This window comes from Cavia porcellus, unplaced genomic scaffold (assembly GCF_034190915.1).
Source record: "Cavia porcellus strain 051 isolate PalLab524CR breed Dunkin Hartley unplaced genomic scaffold, mCavPor4.1 scaffold_8, whole genome shotgun sequence".
Lineage (NCBI taxonomy): Eukaryota > Metazoa > Chordata > Mammalia > Rodentia > Caviidae > Cavia > Cavia porcellus.
The window spans coordinates 33108974-33124004 of record NW_026947491.1 but is presented as its reverse complement, the minus strand read 5'-3'; positions in this window follow the sequence as shown (position 1 = coordinate 33124004).

Here is a 15031-nt window from a genome sequence, read left to right as displayed (position 1 = left end):
AAAATCACCAATTACAGCAAGAGGCCAGTTCCAAAGACAACTGAACCACATGGTCAGGTACAGTCACAGTAATAATCTCATTCTTGGTAAAAATTCTGTCTTAGTTACTTTTCCCATTGCTGAGACAAAATACCTGACACCCAGAGTTAAAGAAGGGAAGACTTACTCATCAGCTCACAGTTTGCAGTTTTCAGTCCATAATTGGGTGACACTAAGACAAGGTGGCAACACAGAGAAGAAACAGGTTATGATGGGGAGAAGGTAGCCCAGCAACAAAAGGATGATCACAGAGCTTTCTCTCTCTTATATCTTATCCAGGCTTCTCAGGATGGGGAGCACTCATACCCTTAATCCTGGCATTGCAGCATAAATCAATTCCAGCATTACATTCCAGATTCAGCCACCTCTGAAAAAAGCCCAATTTATCATTGTGTGAGGCTTTGGGGGATATCTAAATAAAAGCCATACAATTTTCCCAGTTATTATAATAGTTGTTCATTAAATATGTGTGTGCAGAAATCTCTTCAACATACTTATTTGATTTTGTTATATATCCAGTGTTCAGTTCTTCTGAATCTTATGGAGAATCTATTTTTTAATTTTTTGAGGAACCTTTAATTTTCCATAATGGCTGTATTTATTTACATTCCCAGAGACAATGTATGAGACTTCCCCTCCCACTACATCCATGCCACAATTTATTATATTTTTGTCTTTTTGGTGAGGCTATCTGGACAAGGTAGGTATTTCGTTGTTTTTAACTTGCATTTGCCTGATGCTTACTTATTTTGAGCATTTGTTTCTATGCCTGTTAGACATTTGTACTTCTCCTATAGAGTAAAAAGAATTAAGTTGCCATATTATATATATTTCACTTTCCACAATGAATGTATTTATTATGTACCAGAAATATATACTAATAAAACAGAGGAAAAGGGGAGAACAGTACAAATACCAACTAAATACATGAATATTACAATGAGCAACTTCAATAGTCCTATCTCAAACAAAAAGTAAGTGTATGTAGTAATAGAATATCTTCAATCCAAATAAATCAGATTATTATTATTGTTATTGCTTTGCTTGAGCTCCATGTACATTCAGAACATTAATTTTTATGAAGTGTGTAGTTTACAGTTCTTTTTAACCATCCTATGGGTTGTCTCTGACTTTTGTTGACTATTTCTTTTGTTATCCAGATGCTTTTTAGTTTGACATACTCTCCTTTGTCCATTTTGGCTTTCACTGCTCTTGGGGGTCTTATCGAAAATGTCCTGGACCATAATAAAGTTACAGAGAATCCCCCCCTTTTTATGAGTAATTTTATCATTGCAGGTTGTATATTTAAATATTTAACCCATTTAATTTGATTTTTGTATGTGATGAGAAATAGGAGTTCATTTCACTTTTCTGTGTGTATATCCAGTTTTCTCAGTAACATTACTGAAGAGTGTATTAGTTACTTTTCGTTGCTGAGAAAAAATACCCAACACTCAAAGTTAAAGGGAGAAAAATTTATTTACCTCATAGTTATAGAGGTTTCAGTCCATATTAGTCGGGTCTAAGGGTGGCATAACAGGGGCAACATTTCATGGCAGTGAAAGACAGCAAAAGCAGCAAGAGCAAAATAGGGAAAACAAGCCTCCTTCTCCCCCTTTTTATCTTATCCAAACTGCTGGGATTAAGGTAGTGCCAGTTCAGTCAGTGGACCGGTCCACTGCACTATGAATCAGTCACAAGCTCTGGATTCAGCTGCCTCTGAAAAAGCACCATCAAAAAGTGTATGACTTTTTTTTTATGTTTTTTACGTTTGAGGGTAATCCAGACACAAACCATAATGAAGAGATTACTGTATGTATGTTCTTGGCAATGTCTTGGTCAAAAATCAGTTGAGTATAAGTTTGTGGATTTATTTCTGTGTTATCTGTTTTGTTCCACTGGCATACATGTTTATTTTTATGCAATTTTGTTTAGTATAGTTTTGCAGTATATTTGGAAGTCAGGTAGTATAATGCATCCATCTTTGGTTTTTTTTTTGCACAAAATTGTTTTGGCTATTTGGGGTATTATTCTGTGACTCCATAAGCACTATGTAATCATTTTTTTATTTCTTTGAAGAATGCTATTAGTATTTTGATTTAAATTGCATTGAATGTGTAAATTCCATTGATTTTATGGGAACTTTAAAATATTAATTCTCTGAATCTATGAGTATGAGGAATCTTTCCACTTGTGTCTTATTCAATTTCTTCATCAACATCCTGTGGTTGTTACCACAGAGATCTTTTACTTCCTTTGTCGAATTTATCCCTAAATAAGTTCTGTAGCTGTTATAAATGGCGTGGCTTTTTTGATTTCCTTTTTAGTAGTTGGCTATTTGTCTATGTATATTGCTAGTGATTTTTGTATGTTAATTTTGCATTCTGCAAATTTACTGAATTTGTTGCTTAGTTCAAACTCATTTTTAGTCGTCTTTATGGCTTTTTATATACAAGATCACACTATCTACAAACAAGCACAATTTAACTACTGTTCCAGTTTGGATGTCTTATTTCTTTCTCTTGTCTTATTTTCCTGCTTAGGACTCCCAAAATTGTGTTGAAAATGAGCATCCTTGTCTTATTACAGATGAACAGGAAAAACTATCAACATTTTCCTTTCTGTATACCATCAGCTATAGATTTGTCATATATGGCCTTTATTGGGTTAAGGTACATTACTTTTATATCTAAATTGTTGGGTCTTTTTTTTTAACCATGAAGGAATCTTCATTTTGCTTTCTGTTTCTTTTTCTTTCTTTTTTGAGACAAGATCTTGCTATGAGTTCAAGTTGACCTGGCACTCACTGTGTAACCAGGCTGGCACTGAACTTGGGGCAACCCTTTTGAGTGCTGAGATTACAGATGTGCACCACCACGCCTGGCTCTTTGCTCTGTTAAATGGCATTTTTTGGTATCTTATGAAGTGACTATATGGTTTTTGTCTTTCATTTTGTTAGTGTGATACATCACACTTACTGGTTTGTGTATATTGAAGCATCCTTCCATCCCTCACTTGAATTTGATTTGATTATGGAGAGTCATCCTTTTAATATGTTGTTGAGTCAGCTTTATGATATTTGTTTCTATTTTTGTATTTTTCTTTAAATTTTTATTATGACAAAATCCATACAGTATAAAATTTATCATTTTAACTACTTTTAAGTATGAAGTTCTGTGGTATCAAATGCATTCATTCTAAATGTGCAGCCATCATCATTCCCCACCTTCAGAGCTCTCTCTGTTTTACAGAACTGAAGCTCTATCTCTATTAAATGGTAGCTCCTCATCTCTCCCTCCCCAAAGCCCTGGAACTCACAATTCAATTTTTTTCTTTTGTGGCACTAGAGCTTGAACCCAGATGTTGACCTACACAGGATGGCCTCAAACTTGTGGTTTTCCTGTCTCAGTTTCTCAGAATGCTGGGATTATAAATTCATTCTGCTCATTTTGCTTTTTAATCTCTACTAGTTTGAAAATTCTGAATATTTCATGTAAGAATATTACAGAATTTATCTTTTTGTGACTGGTTTGCTTTAGTTGGCAAAGTTCTTCCACATTGTAAGTCTGCCAGAATTTTCTTCATTTTTAGGGCTAAATCATAATCTATACTGTGCATGTGCCACATTTTACTTATTCTTCACTCGTCCATGAAGATCTGGGTTGATTCCATGTTTTGCTGTTGTTAATAATAATCATTATTAGGCTCTTAAGGCCTAGTTTTCAGTTCTTTTGGTAGATATACAGAAGAATTGCTAGATGATAGGATAATATGATTTTTCTTATTTTACAAAAAATGAAACATTTTTATAACCAAGTAATAAGAGAATATGCACCATGCCTAACCATATAATAATATTTTTTTAAAATTTTATTTAAAAGGAAAAAGAGAAAAAACAAAACAAAACAAAGCGGTGTAAGGGTACAAGTAATACAGAACTACAAAAAAAACAAAAAACAAAAAACAAAAAACAGTAAGAAATCACCAGTTAATAGATTACATATTATCATCTTAGAGATAGTTGCTCAAGTCACAGTATCAAAGCATACAAAGTGGACATTCAAACAGTGAGACTGCAAACAGTTGTGTTCAATGATCCAACCAAAAACATTAATATGGTCAGCTCTTTAACACCCCTAAACACACTTGCTGTTGTATCTTTTAGAGCACTTTTTTTCCTTCTCTTTTTTACAACAAAATTTACACATTTTGGGTTTTATTACTCCTTAGTTCTTATTACTTTTTAGGGGGGAGGGGTAGAATAAAGTGAAATATGGCAAAACAAAGCTGTCAGTCAAAACCAAGGATAGACATAGCACATGATGTAAAAACAGAGTACAAGGTTATCAACAATGGTTACCATAATGTCTCTTGTTTCCTTAAAAAGAATTGTCTATCTCGTTAGGTATTATAAAGTTGAACAAAACAGTAGAGAACAAGACCAATAAAACTTAAGCATTGTAAACATTACAGGACTTCCAAAGGAGACAATAGTCAAACCAGAATGGGCATCTTAGTGAATCTTATTGCCTTCAAAGTAATTGCCTATACCCTCAAACCTGATACTATCATACAGAATGGAACAGAGTCTAATCAGTCAAAACAAGATTGTGGGAGTATTACAGGACTTCAAAACAAGTTAATAGGAAATCAAAAAAAAGTTACTATTATATATCCTGCTAATTTTAAAATTTTTACCCTTAATTAAAAAAGCCATAAAAATAACTAAATAATTTTTTAATGAATAAGGGAGAGATTGAGATAAAAGAGGACATAACAACATAACAATACAGGTCAAAGCATGACTGTTTCAGCAACCTAGTGCTTCACCATCAAATAACCCGACTTAATAGTAGTTACCATAGTATCTGTCTTTTTCCTTGAGATGTTTGAATAAAGCTTCATATACTATAGCTTCAAATATTTCCATATCAAGAAGCCCAGAATAAAGCCTTTCCAATTAATAAGTGAAAACTTTATAAGGCTTCAAGGCCACATAATGGGGAATCATGATTACCACATATTTTTATATATTTGAATCATTATTTACATTAGGGAAAATATTTGGTATTCACACATGTGAGACTGATTTATTTCACTTATGAGTATGGTCTCAAGCTGTGCCCATTTATTGATAAATATCTCAATGTGATCCTTCTTATAGCTGAGTAATACTCCATTGTATAGAAATGCCACAACTTTTTTATCCATTCCTCAGTTGATGGACACTTGGGTTGTTTCCAAGATCTGGCGATTACAAATTGTGCTGCTATAAACATAGGTGCACATATATCACTGTGGTATGATGCTTTCAGTTCTTCTAGGAATATGCCTAGAAGTGGAATAGCTGGAATAAATGGGACTTCCAATCCCAGCTTTTTGAGAAATCTCCAGACTGACCTCCACAAAGGTTGTACCAGTCTACACTCCCACCAACAGTATAGGAGAGTTCCTTTTTCCCCACAGCCTCTCCAGCATTTGTTGTTGTTGGTTTTCTTGATTCCGGCCATTCTTTCAGGAGTGAGATGGTATCTCAGTGTGGTGTTAATTTGCATTTCTCTAATGACCAATGATGATGAATATTTTTTCATGTATTTATTTGCCATTTGCATTTCTTCATCTGAGAAGTGCGTATTCATCTCAGATTGGACCATTTTTGGATTGGATCTTTAAATTTTGGAGGTCTGAGTTTTTTTAAATTCTTTATATGTTTTAGACAAGAGTCCCTTGTCTGAGAGAGAGTTCACTAAAATCTTTTCCAAGTTTGTGGGTTTTCTTTTCACTATGCTGGAGATTTCTTTTGACATGCAGAAACTTTTTAATAAGAAATGGTCCCAGTTATTGATTCTGGGAAGTATTTCCCGTGCGGTTTGAGTCCTGTTCATGAATTCTCTACCTACTCCTATGTCTTCAAGATTTCTACCCAATTTGTCTTCCAATAGATTTAGTGTTTCTGTTTTAATATTCAGATCTTTGACCCATTTAGATTTTAATTTAGTACATGGTTATAGACATGGGTCTAGCTTTAGTTTTTGGCAAATGGAGAGCCAGTTTTTCCAGCACCATTTATTAAAGAGACTGTCGTTCTTCCAGTGAACCTGCTTGGCTCCTTTATCAAAGATAAGGTGGTTGAGTGTGTTCGTAGTTGTGGTTGTATCTTCTAATCTATTCCATTGATCTTCGGCTCTGTTTTGATTCCAATACCATGTTGATTTTACTACTGTTGCTTTGTAGTATAACTTCAAGTCAGGGATTGTGATGCCTCCTGCCTTGCCTTTGCTGCTTAGAATTGCCTTTGCTATTCTAGATCTCTTCTGTTTCCAGATGAATTTTAGGAGTGATTTCTCTAGATCTATAAGGTATGTTGATGGTATTTTTATTGGGATTGCATTGAATCTGTAACAGTTTTGGGAGAATGGCCATTTTCACAATGTTTGTTCTTCCTATCCATGAGCAAGGGATGTTTTTCCACTTTCTGAGATCATCTTCAATTTCTTTTTTTAGTGTATTATAATTTTCCTTGTATAGGTCTTTCACTTCTTTCGTAAGAGTAATTCCTAAATATTTCATTTTTTTGCTTGCTAATGTGAAGAGTGTGGTTTCTCTTATTTCCCTCTCTGTGATTTTGTTGTTCGTGTATAGGAATGCTATTGATTTCTGAGTATTGATTTTTTATTCAGCCACATTACTGAATTTATTTATTGTATCTAAGAATCTTTTAATGGAGTTTAGGGGGTCTTCTATGTAGAGTATCATGTCGTCTGCAAACAATGATAATTTAACTTCTTCTTTTCCTATCTTTACCCCTTTTATTTCTCTCTCTTGTGTAATTGCCCTGGCTAGTACTTCCAGTACTATATTAAATAGGAGTGGTGATAAAGGACATCCTTGTCTTGTGCCTGATTTTAAAGTAAAGACTTTCAATTTTTGGCCATTTAGTATGATGCTGGCTGTTGGTTTGTCATAAATGGCCTTTATTATATTGAGGTAAAGACATCTATTCCAATTTTCTGTAAAGTTCTTATCATGAATGAATGTTGGACCTTATTGAAGGCTTTTTCTGCATCTATAGAAATGATCATGTGATTCTTACTTTTGGCTTTATTGATATGGTGGATTACATTTATTGATTTACATATGTTGAACCATCCTTAATTTCTAATTTCACTATGATCTGATAACATGACATATAGTAATATTTTTAAAACAAAGGAATATATTTGAGGGAAGGAGTTACTCTAGTGTCCTCTACAGTTTCATAGTACTTTATGTACTCAGTGTTCCAATTTCTGCACATCCTTACTAACACTGTAACTTTCTTCTTTTGATATGAGACAACCTAACAGATATGAAGAGGTCTCATTATACTTTGAAATTTTATTTCTCCAATGATTAGTGACATTGAACATATTTACATGGATGTACTGGCCATTTATATAACTTGTTGGAGGAATATCAATTCAAGTTTCTTTCCCACTTTTAAATCAGGTTTTTTTTCATTGTTGAATTTTTAAAAGTTTCCATATATTCTGATTATTGGTCCTTACCAGATATATTATTTGAAAATATTTTCACACATTCTATAGATTACATTTTTACTGTTTATAGTATTTTGTTGTAGACAAATTTTAAGCTTTTTATGAATTCCAATTTATCTATTTTTTTATTTTTGTTGTCTGTGCCTTAGGTGTCTTAATTAAGAAATCAATGTCAAATTCAATATCATGAAGATTTTGTCCTATATTTTTTCTTAAGCTTCAGGATTTACTTTGTATGATTCATGTAAGGGTTCAAATTAATCTGTTGTAAGTGGATATCCCATTTTCCCAGCACCATGTGTTACAGATTGTCGTGTTCCCACTGAATCATTTCGGCACCTTTATAAAACACTATTTGACTCTAGGTGGAGGGCTCTTGTTCCTCTCCGTCAAGGCCTACTTCTACTACTGTATTATTTTGATTACTGTAGCTTCTTAAATCTATGTAATTTGCAATTTGTGTATTAATCTAAAACTACAGCTTTTTCCCCAGTCAACATTATCTTTTAGATACAAAAAGTAAGAGACCACCCTCTAACTTAATCAGAAACCCCAATTCTCAGTAGTATTCTTAATGCTAACTGCAGGAAATTCAAGTATGTAACATTTAACTTGCTTTATTTATCATGAAATTGTATATTATCACTTAACTTTTTGTACTGAGACTGTCTTTATATTCAAAAATTGTATTTTGTTAAAAACAAGAAAGTAAATAAACTAATCCTTTTTAAAAACAGGTGACACAAAAGAATCAAGTTTACTTATGTGTAAGAATGTGAAAATTATAAGAATGGTGTCTAAAATGGATTTAAAAAAGAATTTTTCAAGCTGTACTATAGTTAAAACACCATTAGCAAAAGGAAAAAGGGTTTCTTTTAACTAGTGGTCCAGGGCTTATGCCAAAATTTAGAAAACAAACTTTAAAAATTTTAAATGAGATTATAGTTTCTCCATTGAAGTAAGAACAATGTCATATTCAAGTTAAAATTATTGATAATTCAGAGGAAATTATCAGTACAATTGCTGGTTATTAAGCTAAAAGTTTATCTCTTAACTAGTTACATTAAAATATTTTAATTTAAAAATATGGAAAATTATATAAATTACAGTCTTTTGAAGTTCAGAGTACTTAAAATGATTTAATGAGTATTTAAGCCAAAATAATTTTTGAAATTCATAGTAGAGGCAAAAATGCAATGGAGAAAACTCTGAAGTTCAATGCCTATTTTGGGTTTCAAAATCCATCACTTTGGAGTATTTATGGCCAGGAATTTTTTTCTTGAAGACTTGAATATTTCATAATATTCAATTTCAAAAGATGAAAATTTCATAATATTCAATTTCAAAAGATGAAAATTTCATAATATTCAATTTCAAAAGATGAAAAATTTGAATCCTCCAAGAGAAATGATTGCTCTTAATATCCATTAACCCTTGTCATTTTACTCTTTCAAGTTATTTTCCATGAAAATCTATGTGTATGAAATATGTGATGTCAAAGCAATTTCTTCCCCTCAACAAGAAGATAAAAGATTTCATAACAAGGAGGCCATGGAGCAAATCCTGAGCTTCAAAGGGTTCAGATGCTAGGAAAAATCTAAGAAGTTCTTGGGTTTTTTTTTCCTAGGCACAGGAAAACTACCATGCAGATGCATGTGCCTGGAATCTCAGGAGTATATGTGGCCCACTGTGGCTCCTGGAGAAAAAATACTGTCTATTGTTTCCTACAGGAAGAAACTGAGAGCCAGCACTCTCAGCCTTTCACCCTGCTATGAGTTCCTTCTTAAGCACTTTTGGTAGAACAAGATTAAGTGTCACTGACCCACCCATCTCAAGAATTACATTAAAGCCTTGATCTACTTTGCAGAGTTTATCCTCTATGTGATTAGTCAGGGAGGAATGGGGATAGCTCATTGTGTTTCTTCTCAGGTCAAGTGGGGTTTTGAAACTCACCTGAAATTTCTTATGATCCCAAGAGGGATGCAGCCTAGGCAGAAAGATGGCAGACTGGAAATAGCACTGCATGTGTTAGGAGGAAATTCCCACAGCAGCAAATGTGCCTTTGATTCATGAATGAAGACTGGATGAGAAGTGGGATGTCCTTTAGATTCCACTTACCAGAGCTCATCCAGGCACAAGGATCTTCCCCGAACCTGTAATTAACCTTTGAACTGAAAGAGAAATATAAATTAACTCAGAGAAAGTGTAAATTGAGAAAATTGAATTAAGTTTTACTCAGAATTTTCAAAGATTAAGCTGTTATCCTCGAATAGAATGGAGGTTCAAGATAGAAAGTATACACAAATGTAGAAAATTAAACTGCCAGCAATTTCTACATTTGAGTTCACTGCCTGAGAAATTTGTATTCATCTCATAACTTTAACTCCAAGACCTCAATGCTTTTGATAATATGTATTTATTTAACAAAAATATGAAGCTTAAAAGCACCAATTAATTTTTGAAATGGAATTGGGGTGTGCTAACGCAACACTAAGCTAATATAACTTCTTATGTTTCCAAAGTCTGATAACTGAAGACTTAAACATTTTCAAATCACTTTCAGTGAATTGTATTTTAGGAATGTCTACTTTTAAAAGACCTTGAAAAGCCTGATTCTCAAATATAAAACATACTTTAGTTTTTAAAAATCTCAAAGTAGAATGGTTGTTAATATGCTTTCATGCTCATTTAGAATTCATTTGCACAATAATGAAATCAAAAGAGGAATGTAGTTTCTGTTAGTTGCATTGTTATATCAATGCAAGTGCTGCCACTTGCCATACTTATCTCTGTTTCTGAAATTATGTCTCTGATTTTACCTAGTTGATAACATATCCTTTTGGGAGAATGGCTTATTATGACCATAATTTGAAAAATTCAATGGGGACTGTAAAACCTTGAAATTCAAAATAATATTTATAGATACTATCAGGAGAGACATGGGAGTATTTTTTCCCCAGTTCTTCCTGTGATCCAATTTCTGAGCAAAATACTGTCAGTTGTCAATGTAATTTTCATTTTCCCCCTTTCTTGTATCTAAAAATTCTTGATACTGCCTTTTCTCTAAGTCCACCAAACATAACATCTAAGAGATGACATTTGAAATATTTTCCTCGAAGACTTTGAATATTTCATAATATTAATGTGCAAAACATGAAAATTTGAATTCTCTGAGATAAATAATTGCTCTTCATATTCTGTAACCCTAGCCATTGTACTCTTCCAAGTTATTTTATTTTTGATTTTCTGAAGTTTAAATATAACACTGTTTGGTATAGTTTTGGCATTTATTCTGATTGAAGTTCTTTGAGCTTCCCAGATCTATGTTTGGATACCTGATATTAATTTAAGGGAAATTTGGTCATTATTACCTCAAATGTTGCTTCAATTTCTTTCTTCCTCTCTTCTGGTATTTCCATTATACATATATTATACTTTGTGTAATCACCCCACAGTTCTTGGACATTCTATATTTTATGCTTTTTTTTCTATTCAATTTTGGATGCTTCTACTGTCATATGTTAAAGCTCAGAGACTCATTCCTTGGCTTCGTCTGCTCTATTAATGTGTTCACCAAAGGTGTTCTTCCTGTTGTAGTGTTTTTGATCTTTAACATTTCTTTGGAGCCACTCTTGGAATTCCATCTTTCCGCTTATATTATTCACCTGTCTTTGGATCTTGCCTACTTTGTCCAGTAGAACTCTTAAAATGTTGGCTATTGTTTTTAAATGTTTAGTCTGCTACTACCAACGTTCCTTGCCATATCAGACTTTGATTTTCATACTTATTCAGTTTCTGCAAACTGAATGTATTTTTGGCTTTTTGGTATGTATATCTGGCATTTTTTTTGCTGCGACGAGCACATATGAGGTAAGCAAAAAGCGGTGCAGCGAAGGGTCATAATCTGGTGGTGTTAAGTGGTGGCAGGAAGGGAAAGCGCTCTGTAGTCCTATGATTAGCTCAGTCTCTGGGGAGCTTGTGTCCCTGGGCTGTGAACTTCCATCATTTCTTCTCAATCCCATCCAAAACACCCCTAACCTTTAGATGGAATGGGATGGCAGGCAAGCTTGGCAACTGGTGCTCAGCGTTTCCTCTGGGTAAAACTGAAATGACAAAGGGTTCGCATGTTAAGAATAGAGTGATCAGTTACTTTCCCCTCCCCCAGGCAGGAGCAGGATGAGAATTTTCTTCTAACGTTCAATTCTGAGTACCTGGCAGGGTTCCTGCAAGTAAATTTCTAAAAAGCTTAGGGCTCCCCTGTGACTGCATCACACTTGGGGTTTTTAACTCTCAGCTTTGTGCACAATGAACTTCTAGGAATTTATCAATAAAGTTCAGCTTTTCCTGTCCTGTGACTGGATCGAGCTGTCTTTTGTTCTTGAGAACTGTGGAGTTTCTAACATTTAGGGAGCAATCTGCCCTGCTGTGCCACATCTCTGACAAATCCAGGAAGAACTGATGATTTTTTGGTGTAACTTGTTAGGATGCAGTGATAACTTCCAACTTCTTACAAGGTAGTGGGAAACTGGAAACAAAAGGATTCTCAAAATAGATGGACTATCTTTGTGGTATTTTAAATATGAAAAGTCAAACTTTCCTCTAAATATAAAAATAATTAAAGTATATTCAGCTGGGTGTCAATATATTTTAACATTGTAGTATCAGTAAGTTTTGCGCTTGAAAATGTAGGTAACTCATCAAATAGCAACCTGTTTTGAAAGGCCAAAGGGAAGAATGAATGATACAATCATTATCACATTCTTGGTATAAGTTTCATGAGGAATTTCCCATAGCTTTCCTTCCTCTTGGAAAACTGAAGAGGTGTCACAGACCCTAAGACTGGTGGTGAGGTCCAGACGTGGAGGATCTCTGCATGGTAAGGATGAGGAGAAAATGAGTTTGTAGTGGCACAATATATGATGCCTTTGTGAATACTTGTTGAATACATTAATATGAGAAAGAAAGGAACGCAGACCTCAATAGAACAAAAACAAAACAAAATTCAGATCCTTCTTTTTAACATATCTGTGATACTGTGATATATATATATATATATATATATATATATATATATATATATATATTCAGACTTTGTCCACGTGGCCAGGCACACAGCTCCTATAATTTTGGGGATCTGTGGTGATAAGAATACCTTTTGTGTGCTACTGAGATGACTGATGGTAGGGGTCTGGTCCCTAGGTAGCATTCAGGTCCTCTAAAAGTCCCAGGCATTTGTGGGGTTGTGATTTCAGCCCCTCTTCCAATCTCTTGGGAGAGTAGAGGAGTTGAAGGTCGATGCCATTGGGTCTCACTTAAATGATGAAGCCTCCATAAAACCCTGAAGGACTGGCTTTGGAGAAACTCCAGAGAGCTACATGCTTGCAGCCACACACCGTGACTGCTGGTCTTCTCGGTTGGCTGTTCTCTCCTGTCCTTTGTAGCAGCCTTTCTAACACTGTAAGTGGTAAACTGAAGTGCTTCCCTGAGTTCTGTGAGCTGCTTTAGCAAATGAGTCAAATCGGAGAAAGAGGCGGTGGGAACCCTGATTCAAAGCTGGGCTTCAAGACAGTCGCATCCTGCGACCTGCAATTGGCCCTGGGCGAGAGGGGCCAGGACTGAAGACTGAGGCCCCAGCCTGCATGGTCTGACCCTGTCTCCAAGCAGATGATGTCAGAACTGCAGTGGATTAGAAGATGCCCAGCGAGTGTGGGCTGTGGAATGCCTCACTTTTGTTGTGAAAAATCCTACACTTCTAAGGTTGCAGAAGCATTCTTCTGAATGTAAAGAATAGGAAAAATAACACTCTGGGTTTTTGTTTTTCTTGTCCTCAGACTCTCAAACTCTATAACTTGCTTCTCTGACTTCTAAGACTGTGTTTTCATCATTGTTCCTTGGATCTGGACAAAATACTGTTATTCCAAGCAGTCCTTGCACTATTTTCTGAAGTAGTTCCTTTCCTTTTACCTTTCTCTTCCTTGGTTGATTTCAAGAACTTCTTTTGCTTTTCTAACTTATGTGAATAAAATCATTTGCTGGGACCTTTTGACCATTCTCTGTTCTATTTTGTTTTGTCCTGTAAGCACCTCCTGTCATCACATTGTTTTCCTCCTCACTTCTCCCTGACATTGTCTGGACTCTTTCAATTTTGATAGAAGCAGATTTAAAACCTACAAAGCCACTCACTATCATTTCTTTCACGTTCTTGCTGAAAGCTGATTCTTATGAGTCTATTATTTTTTTAAGTAACTTATGGGAGAAAAGTCAGTTAAAATAGATGCTAGAAGCAAAAAGAATAATGAATAAGCTCTCACCTAAATAATGGAAAAATCATCCTGGCAAAGTGTGTTGACAGAATATGATCTGGTTAGCACTCAAGAAAAGAGAACCACCAGCACTGCAATTTTCTCTGTAGTTTTCAGGCTTTAACTAGCAGTTCAGATTTAGTAATAGTTTGGTGTGTGGAGATTATAGAACTCATGACTTGAATTTTGGGTTTTTTTTTTTTTGGTTCATTTGGTGGTGGTACTGGGAATTGAACCCAGGGCCTTTGCACTGAGATATGTCCCCAGTCCTTTTTAATTTTTAGTTTGAGATAAGTTTTCACTAAGATGGTCAGGTGAGCCTCATACTTTGTAGCCTTTTGCCTCAGCCTCCCAGAGTGCTGGGATTATAGGCATAACATCCCCACATCTGATTCTGAATGTTTAATGTCATGAACATGTAGAATATTTTAAGATTGGATTTTTGAGGGGTTTTTTGTACATTTGATAAACCTACTATATTTGCACAACAAACCAGAGAGGGAGGCAGAGCAAGTGTTACTCCCACTTACCACACCAGAACTGGCACTTCAAAAATTTGAGAACTGTCACCAAGATTAAGAGACTACACGGCACAATTAAAACTCAGACTCATCTTCTTCTTTTCAGTCTGGTTCTTTTTAAAATTTGAATGTCATTTTATTCACATTCAGGTGCACTATTTTTAAAATCTGTTTAGAATTCACTTCTTCCTCCAGTACTTTTAGTAAAACACCATGATTGCCTGCCATTCGTGTAAGTTTCAACTGAAAGAAATATGGTGGGGGGGAGATGGGGGTGGAGGGAGGGAACCTCTAAATTTCAACAGACATTTAATTTGCCCATAAGTGCATTTTTTAGTCACCTGTTTAAAGTCTTGTGGCCATGTGCTTCCTGCGGCAGACAATCAAATGGTGGAATCCAAAGACAGGTTACTCATTTTCAGTATTTGCTGAATATTTTCAGGAAACAATGCATTTTATCTGAGGAGAGTGTTTAGGAGTATAAAAAAGTAGGTCACTCATAATTCTTCCCCCTCTTTTAATTTCCAAGTGCCAACTGAGATTCTCTATACATCACCTGCCTCAGACAAACAGCCTTACTACTAAAGAATCTTTAACTACTGGGAATGTAATGACCAAGAAATCACGTGAG